The sequence below is a fragment of the Crocuta crocuta genome, unplaced genomic scaffold (assembly GCF_008692635.1).
Source record: "Crocuta crocuta isolate KB4526 unplaced genomic scaffold, BGI_CrCroc_1.0 scaffold37, whole genome shotgun sequence".
Lineage (NCBI taxonomy): Eukaryota > Metazoa > Chordata > Mammalia > Carnivora > Hyaenidae > Crocuta > Crocuta crocuta.
The window spans coordinates 713488-731236 of NW_027532040.1; the positions used below are offsets into that span (position 1 = coordinate 713488).

Sequence of the window (17749 nt, forward strand, 5' to 3'; positions counted from 1 at the left end):
TATCCAAGTGAAGATGCTGAGTAAGCAGAGGGATAAATGAGCTGTGTGTGTGTGTGTGTGTGTGTGTGTGTGTGTACACGCGCATGCGCTTATATATGCATAAAAGTATGATACAGGAGTATTTTACACATTGATGAGAACAAGACCCCCCCTCCAAAAAATCCTGTAGAAAAAGGGCTGAAAGAAACAATAATTTACAGAAGGAGACATATGAATGTTCAAGAAACGTATGAAGAGATGCTCAAAGTCAGTAGCAAGAAGAAAAACATGAATTTCAATGTAACAAAGAAATAAAGAATCACACCTATTGGATTGGCAAATTTTTGAAAGACTGTCAATAGTAGGTGTTGGCAAAGACGTAGGCCAAAGGGAACACTGGTCTACTGCCAATGGAAGTGAAAATTGGAACAAGCACTAGTGCAATCATTTATCAGTATACTACTAATTGAAGATGTACATGTTCTAATCCAGCAATTCCACATCTAATTATATTCCCTTAAACAATGGATCTTTAAACCAGGATACTTGTTTTTGTGGGGTACTTGGCAGCCTTTTAATGCATACCAGGGTATGGAAAAATAAATGAGTTTTAGACTTTTAGTTTTTATATCTATTCTTTCCAAAACTGATCTACATAAAAACAATTCCTACTCCATTCGCTTTAAGGCTCATATGATTTGTTCTGTTCTTCCAACCCTTTCACAAATGTCCTTCACTCTCTACAATACTCAGAGCATTGACTTACCAGAGCAAACCACTCCAGAGCCCTGTTTCCTTTGCTACAATAACTGGTAACACCCCAGATGGAAGCAGCTCTATCAGCCTGGGACCCAGAGTGGAGATAATGTATAGCAGAGGGCAGCTAATCCAACATGGAAGGTAGGATGCGAGATAATGAAACTTTGTTGTTTAAAGCCACTTAAATGTGGGGGTTGTTTGTTACTACAGCTATAGCTAAATTGGCTATCCTGGCTGATACAGACACATGGCTCTTCCCATTCTAAATTTTATTATGGGGTCCAGCCCAAACGTAAAAACCTCAGGGGCACCACACAAAGAAGCAATTTGAGTTACTGGTTTCTTCCTTAATGATTGACTAATGTACTGTAATCCAAAGGTCCTTTAGTGCCTTATGCATATTTGTTTTAAGATAGAGAAGTAGACTGTTAAGAACAGGATATTTTGGCCCATGCTGGAATGTTGTGAACTTACATTGTGGTGTAGGAAGATGAGAGAAATGACGTTTGTTTAACGACTTCATCCCTTTAGTCACTCTCCTATCACCACACAATCCTTCTTGAGGAAAGTCTCATAAGAGCCCCATACAAGGAGAACATTAATAAGAAATAATGAATGCCAAAAGGGGGTCTTCTCACATGTTTACATGTAATTAACTCTAGCAACTAGTCTCACAATCCTAGGAAGTGCCTTCATCTGGAAAGAAAAGAGTCTTTAAACAGCTGAAGCAGAGAAAGTAAGTGATGCTGCTTCATTTACAAGAAACTGGAAAGATGTTCAGAACTACCTCATATTTCAAAATATACTGCATAGAATTAGGAATGACAACTGAATGGCTATCTTTCAGGTTCAATGTACATTGTTTGATATAAACTTACTATGCCTCTCGCACCTGTGTAAGTATTCAAGGTGCTTCTCTGTGGCTTACTCTCCTTAACTCTAAAATGGGTATAAATTGGGGCATCTGGGGAGCTCAGTCAGTTGAGCATCCAACTTCAGCTTGTGTCTTGATCTCGTGGTTCATGGGATCAAGCCCCACACTGGGCTCACTGCTGTCGGCATGGAGCCCATTTTGGATCTTCTGTTCCCCCCTCTCTCTCTGCCTCTTCCCTACTTGCACTCTCTCTCTAAAACATAAATAAATCTTTAAAAAAATGGGGACAAATTACAGGAGCTATCTCACAGGATTGTTATGGGAAATAGATCAGTTAACATTTGCAGAGTACCTGGAACAGAATAAACACTACTTTTATTAAACAACCAATAAATTAGTAAAGAAAAATTCCATGAGATAGTGAACGTATATTTATCAAATTGTATTATGAATTTTATGATTTATACCACATGCATCATTATATAATAATAATTATATTATAAAAGATTATATAAGATGATCAGATATCACCTTATAAAATATTTCTGGTTTCTATCAAATTGTAGTTCATTATATTTACAGCAAATATACCCTTATTGTTTTAATAGAGAGAAAAGATGATATCTATTGAAAGTATTAAAATTATTTCTAATATTTTACATAATTCCTAATTATTTCCAAAAGATAAAAACGAGAGTTCAATAAGCAAGTGTGCACGCACACACACACAAACACACACATACACACACACACACACACACACACAGGTTCTTACCAAAAGAAATCTCATGTCTTTGCTTACTCCTTTTCACATATATCATGCTATTTTGGCTACATATTGTGTATCTCAAATTAAATAATGCAAAACAGTACTACTTACAACTTACAAAAAGAATAATTTATATTAGATATATATATCACAGTAACCTCCTCTTTATCTATTCGTCTATTTTATAAGATGCATTTTTATTTTTCATTGGCTTTCATACCTTGAAATGTATATTAACACATATTTGAATTGTAAAAAATAAAGTCATGCTTTTTCTATCATAAGCTTTAATTTGGCCGATAGCTTTGCAAATTAAGTTTCAGGTTGCTATTCTCAGTGAACTGAATTAGGTAACTCTATAGTTCTAAGGTTTTGATGAAAATATCCTTAAAATGTGAAATTATAGCTGTTTATCAAAAATTATCATATTAGCAAAGCTGTACTGAAATTAACAATATATTTATTTTTCCCAAACTTTCTGTTTATATTGGTTTTTCAAGATGCCTCTAAGTAGAACAGCAACAAGTATAATTTTTCCACAGGACTGCTAAAGACTTTTTGGTGTATTTCCCAGAATCTGAGAAAGTGAATGACTACAATATCTGTATGACAAAACATTTTGTAAGTCTGGTTGTTTCCAAATCTCTGCTTTCAACAAAACTGAAAGCAGATCTAATTGAGTTGTCAGCTGACAGGTTATTAACATTTATTACAGATAATTATATAATTTTACATATGACTCATCATAAGTTCATATAATTGACATGGTTTTAGCAAAATAGTCAATTCTCATCCAGTTTTTTTATATGAACAAGATTCTCAGCAGCTTCAGCTATAAAAATAGAAAGCAGGAATGGGATTGATGCTGAACTCATAGCTTTCTAGCAATAATAATTACTTTTCCATAGATATATAAGCTAATTGAAAAAACAGTCAAATATATTTTATCAAGTATGCTTTTGGTAAAATTTTAACATTTATGCTTAATAACCATTCACCAAAATAATTATTATGTTGTTGCCTTGGACAATTTTGTACTGCTTATAATGGTGCAAATAGCTCATTTCAGAGTAAAATGTTTTAACATTCAGTCTTTTGCCCACTGAGGAAAAATACCTAAATCTTGATGCGTATTTTGTTGTTGGGAAATATGATAGGGTGATAAAGAAATTATTTTCAAATATCAAAAAATGCATTAGGATAAAACCCTGTAGGGGTGCCTGGGTGGCTTAGTCGGTTAAGCGTCCGACTTTCGCTTAGGTCATGATCTCGCAGTTCGTGGGTTCGAGCCTCACGTCGGGCTCTGTGCTGACTGCCAGCTCAGAGCCTGGAGCCTGTTTCGGTTTGTGACTCCCTCTCTCTCTGACCCTCCCCTGCTTACGCTGTCTTGCTCTCTCTCCTGAAAATAAATTAAAAAAAAAAAAACATTAAAAAAAAAACCCTGTAGAGTGTACTGGAAACCTGAGTTAAAGCTGGAAAGGGGACAATGTAAAATTTCGGACTACTGTCTAGGAGAACTTCTTATGTTACTTTATACTGACAATGATGCTGCCTATCAACCTGCTTGGACATTTGTATTTTTTGAACAGTTATATTTTAAAATATCAATATTTACAATAAACCAAGCATCACGTCATCTGCTACTATTCAAATTTTAAATGAAAACATTTAAATATTATCATTAAAACATGCAAGAAATTACATAGTTCGTCAAGATTAGTTTAGGGGGTACATCAACAAAAGAGTTGCTTGAAAGAAATTCTCATACATGTGCACATGGAGAAATGTGAAAGAACATCATTCTAACATGGTTTGAAATAAGAAAAACTTAGGGAGGAACTAAATATCCATCAACAGGAGGATAGGTAGGACAAAAATGTATATATGCAAATGGAATACTACTATATAGGAATTAAAGTGGTGAACCAGAAGTGTATCAACTAACACGAATGGACGTCAAACCTGTAATGTTGATAAGACATATTATTCATATAAAACAGCTAAACATTTGGAACTAGAAAATACAGAATAAAACGTTAAAGCAAATAATGGAATTAATAAACATCCAATTCATAACAGAGGTAAATCCTTAAGAGAGAGAGGAAGAAAGCTGATGTTGAGGAGGGGGAAATACACGAAAACTTCAACTGACACTGTCCTTTTAGTTTTTTTCTTATTTAATAAACTTGAGGCAGTTACAGCCAAATGCTAGGGTTATTAAAACTTCTTAAAGCTAGGAGGAGGGCACATGGGTTGTCACACACATACTTGTACAGTTGAATGATTTCAGGATAAAAAAGCGAAAAGAAAACAGTAGTACAATGTATCCTAAAATAGTGGAGATAAGAATATATACATATTCATATATATTCACATATATATATCTCCAATGGATCATAAGATAAAATAAAGAGAAAATATAAAGGAAACACAGTAATTTTTTTAAAAACACAAAATAAGATTATGGAAGTAAGTTTAAATATATCAATAATCACAGTATTCATAAAGAGAATAAGCCCACGATTGAAAAACAGAGATTCTCAGATTTTAAAAAAAATAACGTTTTATTTTGCTTTCTGAGAGACAGAGAGAGACACAGTGAGATCAGGGAAGGGGCAGAAAAAGGGAGACACAGAATCTGAAACAGGCTCCAGGCTCTGAGCTGTCAGCACAGAACCCGATGCGGGGCTCAAACCCACAAATGCGAGATCATGACCTGAGCTGAAGTCGGAGGCTCAACCGAGCCACCCAGGCGCCCCAGATTTATTTTTTAAGCCAGCTATGTAAGGCTTACAAAGAGAAACAACTTGGACAAAAGGACACAAAAAGGTTAATAATGATAAAAGGATTTAAGAAATATACCCAGCAACTTATTTCCCAAGGGAAGCTCTTGTGGCGATACTAATGACATATAAAATGGAATTTAAGGCAAAAGGTAATAATGAGGACAAAGAGAGACGCTACATAATTTAAATGACCATTTCACTAAAAGCCATGAATTTATGCACATTTAACAGCGTATATACAAAAAGCAAAAAACCTGACAGAAGTATAATGAGATGTTGACAAAGCACAATCACAGAGGAAATTTTTTATCCTATTTGTATCACAACATAATAAAGCGAGAAACTCCCTCACCCCCCCAAATCCTTAAGATACAGAAACTTGGACAACCGAATTAGTATTTAGACTTCACACTTACATGTAAGAACTCTGCAAAAATCAAAACCAAACCAGACCGTAGTATATTTCGTTTCTATGCGCACATAAAACAATGACAATAGCGTGGGCTAGCTTTCAAATGAAGCTTTCACAAATTCCAAGTCACCATTACACAGATCACATTCAGTCCGCACAATAAAATTTAATTAGAAAACAACAATAAAATAAAAAATTTAACTACTAACATACCTTTGAAAACTTTTTTTTTTATTACTGTATTCTTAAAATAAGGACAAGGGGCTCTCAGGTCCTATCAGTCCAGTTTCTAAAATAACTGGAGTTAAATTTGAATTTAAGCTCTACCGGAAACAACGGCAGTAACAAGTAGAATCCACTAGATGTCAGTGTTACTTTATATTTATTCTCAGTTGTCGCATGGTGGAGTCCGATTACATAGACCACCCAGTCCAAAGAATTAGCTTTCAGACCTGGTCCTAAGCCCTTTTCGATTTCACTCAAATATCTATGAATAATATTTATAGTAAATAATTTTAATATTCTATACAAATGTAAATTTTTATCGCACAATATTTTCCGAAATCTCTGTGTATTTCCCATATTTTTTTAGCTCGCTAAAGCAGTTTTGTGTAATTTTACAGGCCTTTAAGGAGACAAAGGCAACACAAAAACTCTTTCTTATTACTTTGGGAACAAAAAATCCCTCTAAATTCTTTAATTCACAGATGTGCATCAAGTGAGTTCCTCTTAGAAACCTCCTCTGACAAAAGTACTACTAATATTGAAAGAGATCTTGAAAAACCATCTATTCTAACTGCATCTTAAAAACTGATAAACGGGAGAGTATTCTATTTTTAAGTACTGCTGGGAAGGAAATCGTCAGGAAGTTCTTCCTGTCTAATCTAAATCCCTCCTGGTGAAGTATAGTCCCATTTCCTATAGCGTGAACCTTTCTGGTGAGGTTGAAGGAAGAAACTCTCCATCGTTCTCCTGTAGAGAATAACCCTTTACGTTCTAGAATACGTGTACGTTAGTCCTCCCACGCCTTAACCACGGGGGGTAGCTTCCAAGAACCCGGGTGGATGCCTGAAAACTCCAGTTACCACTGAACCTTATATATATGTTTTTTCCTATACACAGGTTCCTATGATACAGTTTAATTTATAAATTAGGCACAGTAAGAGATTAAAAGATAAATAAACGATTATAAAATAGAACGATTATAAGAATATACTATAATAGGGGCGCCTGGGTGGCTTAGTCAGTTAAGCGTCCGACTTTCGCTTAGGTCATGATCTCGCGGTTCGTGGGTTCGAGCCCCGCGTCGGGCTCTATGCTGACTGCCAGCTCGGAGCCTGGAGCCTGTTTCAGTCTGTGACTCCCTCTCTCTCTGACCCTCCCCTGCTCACGCTGTCTCTCTCTCTCTCTCTCTGTCTCCTTGAAATAAATAAAAACATTAAAAAAAAGAATATACTATAATAAAAGTTATGTGAATGTGGTCTCTTTTGCTCTCAAAATACCTTATTGTGCTTTACTCACCCTCCTTCCCGTGATGACATGAAACGATAAAACGCTGCGGAGATGAGATGAAGTGAGGTGAATGACGTAAGCATTGCGACAGAGCGCCTCCGAATGCCCCTCACCTACTTCCGGATCATGGTTGGCCGTGGGAAACTGAAGCCGCAGAAAGCGGATCCGCGGAGAAGCGAGGAATCCTGAATCGAAGACTCTCCTGAACTATAAAGTGGGTCTCAACAAGGCGAGCAACAAACGAGCAAAAATCAGGTAAAGTAATAACAGCCCCCAAGTTATCGTGGTCACAGAGAGCCTCTGACAAGAAGTCCTGTAACGTAATGAATCCTTGAAGTCGAGAGATGTGAGTTCTTCTCTCCACTCTACTCCACTGGCACTCTGGGTTACCTTAGAGGTTCTGATTATAATCGTCATTGAGGACCTACTAAGAGTAGTGTTGTAATTAATCCATATAATTATTTTTTTATTTTAATGTTTATTTTTGAGAGACGGAGCGCTAGCAGGGAAGGGACAGAGAGAGAAAGAGAGGGAGACAAAGAATCAAAGCAGGCTCCAGACTCTGAGCTGTCAGCACAGAACCTGACACAGGGCTCAAACTCACTAACCTGGAGATCGTGACCTGAGTTAAAGTCGGAGGCTTAACCGACTGAGCCACCCAGGCACCTCTAATTCTTATAATTCTTACAACTGGCCCGCAAGGTACGAGGAATTATTATCACCGTTACTGTTATGATTGTAATCATTTCCAAATGAGGAAACTGAGGTTTAGAAAGCTTAACGACTTTGCCTACGTTGACAGCTGACACCAAGGCTGTGCCTGCACGGTGCATCTCCGTTCTTCAAGTTATTCCAGCTTTCCCTAAAAAGGGAAACATAAAAATGGGAAGTGGGGGGTGAGGGGGTTCCTTATCCAAGTCACTGCTCCTCCCTTAAGCTTAACATAGGTAACTGAAAGTTAACACTGTGTGTTAATCTATGATGATCAGCTGTTCTGTTTCTACACTGGGAACAGATGTACTCAGAAGAAAGTAATACCTCTTTGTTAAGATCATTACAAATGAAAATGGTTACCAAGGGAAGTTGTGGTGTCTACTATTTTGTCTTTAAAAATAAGAAATATTCGCAATTGTTTGGGGTTGAATATGGCTCTACCTAAAGTCATTCTTCAAGCTGATGATAAGGTGGTCCTTTGGCTCTGTAGTATTGATAACTGTTGTCTCCTTCCCTCCTTCCTTCCTTCCTTTCTTTTTCCTCCTTTCTTTTTGAAACAACCAGAGGGGAGGTGGGACCAGGAAGAGGGAATGATAGGGAAATGAATGAAGGTAGTCAAAAGGCATAAACTTCCAGCTATAAGATAAATTAAGTTCTTGGATATAATGTACAGTGTAGTAACTGTGGGTTGCTAAGATAATACATATTAAAAGTTCTCATCACAAGGAGAAAAAAGTTTGTAACAATGTGAGCTGTTGGATGTTAACTAAGCTTATATGGTAGTCATTTTGCAATGCATACGTATATCAGATCATTATGTTGTACACCTTAAACTTATACAATGTTATATGTCAGTTGCATCTTAAGAAAATTAGGGGGAAATGTTAATTACAAAACAACGATACATTCATTGAGAAGAAAAATCAAACTATGATAGGCATACAGAAAGTAAAAAACAAAACAAAAAACAAAAAATTAGGCGTACCTGGGTGGCTTAGTTGGTTTAGCGTTGACCTTGGCTCAGGTCACCATCTCACTGTTGGTTCCTGGGTTGAGCAGGGGCCTCTGTACTGACAGCTGGGTGGAGCCTGGAATCTGCATCGGATTCTGTGTCTCCCCTTCCCTGTTTGCCCCTCCCCCACTCGCGCTCTGTCTCTAAAAAAATAAAATATTTAAAAAAATTTTTAAGAAATTTAAAAACAAAGATTAGAGTTCTCACTTGCCATCTTTCTACTCCCTTTCTCCAGGTGGTAACCACTGCTGATAGTTTGATGTGTATCCATTAGGGCATTCTCAATTCATTTACCCAGAAAAGGGAAGGAAAGAAGGAAGAGAGTTATTTTTATAGAAATGAGATAATATTGGGACACCTGGGTGGCTCAGTAGGTTAAGTGTCTGACTCTTGATTTCAGCTCAGGTCATGATCTCACAATTTGTGAGATTGAGCCCGGTGTTTCAGACTCTGTCCTGGCAGGGTGGAGCCTCATTGGTATTCTCTCTCTGTCTCTCTTTCTCTCTCTCTCAAAAAAAAGCATTTGAAAAACAAAGAAGCAATGAATAGAGAACATAAAGGCTTTAGGATTATCATTTAAGGATACTTTTACATCCTTCTTTCAATTATTTTATAAAATTGTGATTTTATCTCATAGAGAAAAAGTGTCAAGCATGAAGTTGGTTTTTTTTTCTTGTTTTTTTTAAGACTTCTTTTTTCAGAATAATTTTGGGCTCATAGAAAAATCAAGGGGAAGGTCTATAGATTTCCCATATACTCCCTGCCGCATAGACTCCACCATTATCAATAGCACCAACCAGAGTGTTCCATTTGTTACAACTGATAAACCTCCATTGGACATTATAATACCCAAAGCCCATAATGTTTACATTAGGGTTCACTCTTGCTGTTATATATTCTATCGGTTTGCATAAATGATAAAAATCCATCATTATAAAGTCCCCTTCTCCCTAATCCCTGGCAACCAGTAAACTTTTTATTATCTGCAGAGTTTTGTCTTTGCCAGAATATCATATAGTTAGATCATACATTATGTAGCCAATCTTAGACGGATGCTTTCACTTAGTAATATGCACTCAAGGTTCTTCCCTGTCTTTTTGTTGCTTGAGAGCCCATTTAGTTTTAGTGCTAATTAATATTCTAGTTTCTGGATGTACCTTACTTTATCAATTCACCTACTGAAAGAGCGTGGATGCTTCTAGGTTTGGGCACTTACGAGTAAAACTGCTATAAACATATGTGTACAGGTTTTTGTGTGAGCATAAATTTTTAGTTCCTCCTACCGAGGAGTGCAACTGCTGGATCATACGTGAAGAGTATGTTTAGTTTTATAGGAAACCACCAACTGTATTTCGTAGTGACTGTGCCACCTTTCATTCCCACCAACAATCGATGAGAGTTCCTATTGTTCCACGTCATCCTCACTCTTTGGTGTTGTCCGTGTTGTGGATTTTAGCCATTCTAATAGGTAGGTAGTGATATCTCGTTGTTTTAATTTGCAATTCTCTAATGAAATGCGATATGGAACACCATTTCAGGTGCCTGTTTTCCATCTGTATGTCTTTTTCTTCGGTGAGGTATCTGATAAGGTCTATCTTTTAATCAGATAGTTTGTTTTCTTATTCTTGAGTTTTAAGGGTTCTTTGTTTATTTTGGATACAGTTCTTTATCAGATGTGTCTTTTGCAAGTATTTTCTCCCAGTCTTTGACTTGCCATCTTATTCTCTTGACATTTTTCACAGAGCAAAAGTTTTTAATTTTAATAAAGTTCAGCTTATCTGTTACTCTTTCACGGATCATGCTTTTGGTGTTGTATCAAAAAATTCATCAGCATACCCAGGATCATCCAGGTTTCCTCCTATGTTATCTTTCATTTTTGTTGTTTCACATTTTACATTTAGGTTTTGATCCATTTTGAGTTAATTTTTGTGAAGGATACTTTTTTTTTTTTTTTGCATGTGGATGTCCAGTTGTTCTGATACCATTGGTTGAAGAGACTATCTTTTCTCCATTGTATTGCCTTTGCTCCTGTGTAAAAGATCAGTTGACTCTATGTGGGTCTACATCTGACCTCTCCATTGTATTCCACTGACCCATTTTTTCACTAACAGCACCTGTCTTGACTACTATAGTTTTTATACTAAGTTTAAAAGCCAGATAGTGTCCATTCTCCAATTTGTTCTTCAGTGTTGTGTTGTCTCTTCTGAGTATTATGCATCTCCGTAACGACTTTGTAATCAGTTTGTCAGTGTCCGCAAAATAACTTACTGGAACCTTGACTGGTATTGCACTGAATCTCTAGATTAGGCTTTGAAAGAACTGATACCTTGACAATGTTGTTGTTTTTAAAAAAACAAAAATTGTTTGAAGTAAAATTCATATACAGTGAAGCTCATATATCTAAAGTGTACATTTCAATGAGTTTTCATAAACGGAAGAGAGAATATTTGTATCACTTCAGAAAATTCTCCCATCCAAGTACTAACCAGGCCCGACCCTGCTTAGCTTCCGAGATCAGACGAGATCGGGCGCGTTCAGGGTGGTATGGCCGTAGACTCACTTCAGAAAATTCTATTTCACCCACTTCCAGTAAATCCTAACCTCTATAATGTTCTCGTATGAGAACATTTTTTTCTGGACATATTTTTTGTGGACAACATTTTTTTGTGGACACATTTTCAATTCCTTTGAATAAGTACCTAGGAGTAGAATTACTGAGTGATAGGGTAGTTGTAAATTTAACTTCATAAGACATTACAATATAGATGATCCCATTTTATATTCCCACTAACATTATATGATAGTTTTAGGTATTCTACAGTCTCACCAAGATTTGGTATGAAATGATATATTACTATGAATTTAGTTTACAAATCTCTGACAGTGAATGATGTTTGAGCATTTATTCTTGTAGATATCTTTTCTTTTGTGAAGTATCTGATGTAGTAACGTTTTGTCTATTTTTAAATTCTTGTTTGATTTTTACTTGTTGATATATAGTTCTTTATGTAGTCCCTATATAACTCTTTTCTCAGATATGTTCATATGTTTTCTCACAGTCAGCAGCTTATTATTTTATTTGATTAATGGGTCTTTTAGATAAACAGAATTTTTAAAATTTTGACAGTCCAATTTGTAAATTTCCCTTTTATGTTTAATGTTTTTGTCTCCTAATAAGAAATCATTGCCAACCCATGGTCTCAAAGACATTACATTCTTCAATGCTTTCTTCTAGAAACTTACTAGTTTTAGATTGTAGGCTCAGATCTAAAAAACATCTCAATTAACTTCTGTGTGTGGTGTGAGGTGGGAGCTGAGGTTCATATGTTTCAATAGGTTTATCCAGTTGTTCTAATACTATCCATTAGCATAATACTCTTATCTTTACTGTCATTTTAGTGTTTATAGGATCCATAGTATTATTTTGTAGTTTAAGTTCTACTTTAACTCCACTGTGTAAGAAATTAACTTTGTAAAATTTCAGTCCTTTGAAATTTGAGACTTATTTTATGGCCCAGCATACAGTCTATCCTGGTGAATATTTATGTGTGCTTCAAAAGAATATGTATTCTAAAGTTTGGAGGTATAGCATTTTATAAATGTCCATTAGGTCAAACTGGCTGAACATCTTCAGATCTGCTAGAATCTTGATTTTTCATCAAATTTTCTATCAGTTACTGAAACCATGATCTTCACGTCTCTAACTGTGATTGTGGATTTGTTTCTCTCTTTCCTTGGTTCTGTCAGTTTTTGCTTCATATATTTTAAAGCTGTTGTTAACTGCATAAACGTTTATGATTATTATGTTTCCTATTGAAATGAACATTTTATCATTATGGAATGCCTTTAAGTTCTAGTCATTCCCTTTGCTCAAAGTCCACATTTGTCTTGGGTTAATATAGCTACACCGTATTTCTTTTGCTTACGGTTTGCATGAATATCTCTACTTTTATTTCAATCTATTAGTCTCCTTATAGCTCTTAAGGACTGGGTATGGTTGAATCTTACTTTTTTATGCTATTTGGCACAGTTTTACTTGGTGTTTATTTATTTGTATTTAATATTGATATAGTTGAATTTAGGTTTACCATTTTTCTATTTTTCTATTTGTTCCAACTTTTTTCCTTCCTTATGTTATTTGAGTTATACATATTTGGAATATTTATTTTAATTTCTCTGCGGATTTAAACTCTACCTTTTTGGATTTTTATANCCCAACTTTTTTCCTTCCTTATGTTATTTGAGTTAATCACATATTTGGAATATTTATTTTAATTTCTCTGCGGATTTAAACTCTACCTTTTTGGATTTTTATAAATGTATTGTTCTAGGTATTACACAAGGCATTCTTAACTTACTGTGGCCTACTTAATAAAGTGAATATTTTACTTCTGCATATAAAATATAAAAATCTAGCAACAGTAAAATTCCATATATATGCCCAGTCACGTATATATGCACATATTATAAATACCAAAATACAGTGTTGTGAACTTTGCTTTAAACAGTGAGCTCTTCTTTTTAATTGGAAGACAAAATATATTAAACATATCCACTTCTGTGTAACAATTTCTGGTGCTCTTTATTGCTTCTGTTGATCTGAGTTTGTACCCACTATCATTTACATTTAGCCTGAAAACTTTTCTATAACCTATCTTTAGGAACAGACTTTACCTTCATTTCTGAAGGACAGTTTTACTGGATGTAGATTTCTAAATGCACTGAATTTATCTTTCAGCACTTAAAAGATGTTCAATTGTTTTTGTTGAAAAGTGAGTGATAATCTATATCACTGTCCCTTTATTTGATATCTTTTTCCTTTGACAGATTTTCAGCTGGTTTTCAGAAACTTGGCTTAATTGTGCACAGATATGGTTTGTTTTTGTGGGGTTTTTTGTTTGTTTTTCAAAGGCTGTTTTTTTTGTTTTGTTTTTTTTTTTTGTACTTACATGGGTTTGCTGAGCTGCTTGGCTCTGTAACTTGATGTTTTCTACCAACTATGGGAGATTTTCATCCATTTCTTAATATTTTTCCTTTTTTATTTTCTCTCTCCTCTTCTTCTAGGAACCCAATTAAATGATTTTTAGATTGACATTTTCCCACAGCACCCTGAAGTTCTTTTCACATACTTGTAAAACATTTTTTCTGTCTATTCTTCAGATTGGGTAGTCTCTAATGGTGTCTTCAAATTTCCTGACTCTTTCTACTACTCTTAAGCCTATCTGTTGAATTTTGTTTTAAATATTACACTTTTCAGTTCTATAATTTCTATATATTTGCTCTAATTCCCCACATATCTGCTCATTATGATTATCTTACCCTTCAAGTCCTTTTACAAATATATAATAGCTGCATTAAAGTCTTTACAATTCGGTCATGTTTTCTGTTTCTTCATATGTCTAGTAATTGTTTAATGTATACTGGACATTATAGAGGGTTCCTTATAGACTCTGGAGTCTGTTATTTTCCCCTCTGAATAGTATTGAATTTTGTTCTAGTTGGTAGTTAACATTATTGACTGATCTCCCTGCTCCCTGAGCTTGTAGAGACTAGGTTTGATACTTTCATGGGGTCTGTTTCGGTTTTGTCTTTAGTCCTAGGGCAAACCTCTTAAATATGATATCTAATCTTTATGTCTAAGGCATGACTTTTATAAAGTTAAGTAAAAATCTTGAGAAATCACCAAGCTCCTCAAACTTGGCAGGACTCCGATTCTAAAGTCTGTCTCCATGCAGTGGGCAGGAGCTGGAATCTCTGTTCTATTCTTTCAGTCTTCTGGCTGTAGTTTTACACAGGACAACATGGAATCTCCCCTGCACACGTGTAGTTCAGGGGTCAGCCAAGGATTTGAGAGGATGATATAAGTAGATTTGAGGCCTATTCCCTGTGTGGTCCCTCTTTCTGGGATTTTTACCCCTCAATTTCCAGTCACTATGATAGCTCCCAAACTCCACACTGTGAACCCTCAGGCCAATAAGCGTATGACTTTCTGCTTGAGGTGAAGTTGTCTTGTCCCAGGTGGATTCTAGAGCATCCTTGGGGAAACCCATAAAAATATTGATCTTATCCAGTATGGTTCCTTATTTCAAGGATGAAATTTCCTCTGGTTTCTGCCTGTTTTGGTCTCTGTCCAATATGTTTAAATAGCTGTCCTTTAATATTTTGTTTAGAGCTTATAATTGCTGTCTATAGGAAGGATAGTCTGATACTTGGTACTCTACCATGGCCAGATCCAGAATATATAACTATAACTTTTGCATCTGATTTCACCCAAGTAAGAGCTGCTTTCTTTATTTGAAGCAAAGATTGTAGCAGTTTGAAATTTGAGATGAGTCTTTCATTTTTCAATCATTGGTTTCCACTTCTAGATCATCATTACTTTACCAAAAGGTAGATGCTCCAAACAAAGGTAGATGATTGCCATTCTTGAGACAATCTCAAAAGAACTATCAACTCTGCTTTTGCTTAATTTAGTATTTGTAATAGAAAGCAGCTTAGGGCCATCACCTTCTAAAACTCTTCAGCTGAAAGATACAAGTTTATTGTCTACGTGGCCTCTCTATTTTATAAATAACCTTGAAAACATCTCTGTGACTGACCATTCATGTAAGTAAGGGAAACCTTTGTTTTAATTTGTTTTACTTAGTATACTAGACAAATCAAAAGGTGGAGAGCCAGGTAAAAGGATGTAGTTAAGCTGGGAAATATTGGGTTTTTATTTTGTAGGATGTGGTTTTGAGATTCCTGGTTGGGATGGCCCATACCATAAGAGTTCTGGGTAGGTGCCATGCCACACAGGAAACGATTGTACCCTGCCCCTGGGGGTAAGCCTGAGAGCTGACAAATTTCAGTGTGCATTGAAATGCTTCATCAACAGGCCTTCTGCGGGGCCTGCCCTCTCTGCTGGGTCACTGACCTTTATAAGTGCACAGTCATGGCCACTGCCTGACAGGCATGAAAAGAAGACAGACAATGGACGAGAAGGAGACATGCACAGAGGGGGAAAATGCACTCATTCAAGGGATTTACTGGTCAGGGATGTCATGTCCTATGTCCAATTCCAGAATGCAAGTGACGGTATTTAAACCATGCATACCAGGTCAAAGAAATATAAGAAATGATTTTTATTAACATAAAAATATCTCTGAGAATCATGATCAGTTTTGTAGCAGCATAAAAAAAGGTAGAAAGTTGTTCTTTGCTATAAAATTTTTTTACCAACTTCTAAAACTGTAGATCATTAAAATTGATTAGAGTGTCATACAGCCTGATTTCAAAGGCATTCCAGACTCTAAAGACAGCATCCTACAGAAGCTTGCAAGTGAGGGAAAAATGAATTTGGGGTCCTGAGTCTGTCACAAAGTAGTATAACCTTTGTCACTTGCTGCAAACCCTCATTCTTTCATCTCTGTATTAAGTGAGTGCTCTTATAGTAAACTGATCCAATTTCCCTAATATTTTAGGACATCTGTTTGTTACTGTCCTGCTGCATTCTCAGGTGGTTTGTACAACTTCTTGTTCAGAAAGTTTAAAAATCATATTAACATAGTGAGTTTCAAAGCCAGCTTCTGGAATCCTAAATTTTTCCTCATTCAATAAATACTGTTATTTTTATATATTAGAATTCCACATAGGCCTGTATTTGTCTTTATTTTATTTTTTTAATGTTTATTTCTTTGGAGAGAGAGAGCACGAGAGTTCTCAAGCAGGGGAGGAGTAGAGAGAGGGGGAGAGAAAGAATCCTAAGCAGGCTTCGTGCTGTCAGCGCAGAGCCAGATGTGAGGCTCAAACTCATGTACCGTGAGATCATGTCCTGAGCTGAAATCAAGTCAGACACTTAACCAACTGAGTCACCCCGGTGCCCTTAAATTTTTCTTCATTCAATAAGATGCTCTAGTGTTATTTTACATATTGGAATTCCATGTAAGCCTGTATTTATTTTTTTATTTTACTTTTTGAGGGAAGCTACTACCAGGGGAAAAATCATTTGAAAACCCATTTTCAAGGGTGTTCTTTCTACTTCCAAAGGACTATAATTCCTGTAGTGAAAATGGAATGCATACATTTGTACCTTTTATTGATTAACATTTTTCAGAGGCTTCTATCAGTGATAATAAATTAAATAGCTCTACTATTCTTGACCAAAATACTATTCTGATAAAAAAAAAAAATGGTGTACAATAGATGCATATGAGGAGAGACATGTTCTGAGGAGCCTAGTCCAGAACAGGAGCCCTGTCCTAGATTGCTTTTATACCCATCCCCACTACAGAGACAGGCCCCGTAGAGTGGTGTTGTCAGCTGGTTCTGTCCACATTTCATGGTCTCTAAGTCCATGTAACCACCCTCATCTGGTTACATTAGCCTCGGGGCATCTCAAAAATGGCATCTTGCCTGGGATTCCACTCTGAGCGCCTAACAACCCATCTTGCTTCTTGGAGAACTTCTCTCAATGATCAGTTATTCAGGGAAAGTTATCTAATTTTAACGTTAACTGATCCCAAGCATAATTATGTGCATATGTCTGCAGAAAGAACAAGCATATGATGCATTTTAAAGCCAAATACAAGCAATTTCTATTATTGATCATCAAGGAGTAATTTTTCTTCCCCCTTCTACAAATCCAAGGTAACTAAGGAGGTAAAGTATGTGAACAATCTGCAAGTAGGTTCCCAAATCCAAAGCACATAGCTGATATTTACAGTAGCTTTGACTTGAGAACCTACTCCCATATGAGATAGTAATTCTTTTTAGTTCCAGTGTGCAAAAGTAAAGAAATTTAGTTCTAGAAAGGATGACATCAAAGCTCATTTTAAGTCTCTGCTAAAGAGACTGAGCCCTCTGTGACAGAACAGAAGTGTCTGATTAAGGATTATGGTGAAAGCCTTTTCATCTTCTGAAAAAAGAGGGTGATACTTCCTTGTTAGTCTCT

At 35.9% G+C, this 17749-nt stretch overlaps 1 long non-coding RNA gene across 1 annotated transcript in view; it reads left to right on the forward strand.

Moving 5' to 3' along the window:
• Positions 1–7241: 7241 nt before the first annotated feature.
• The window catches only part of LOC144241685 (uncharacterized), a 59056-nt gene continuing 48548 nt past the window's right edge, over positions 7242–17749 (forward strand). Inside the window, exon 1 of the long non-coding RNA XR_013338155.1 lies at positions 7242–7346. This is a non-coding gene — a long non-coding RNA (uncharacterized LOC144241685). The remainder of the gene's footprint in view (positions 7347–17749) is intronic.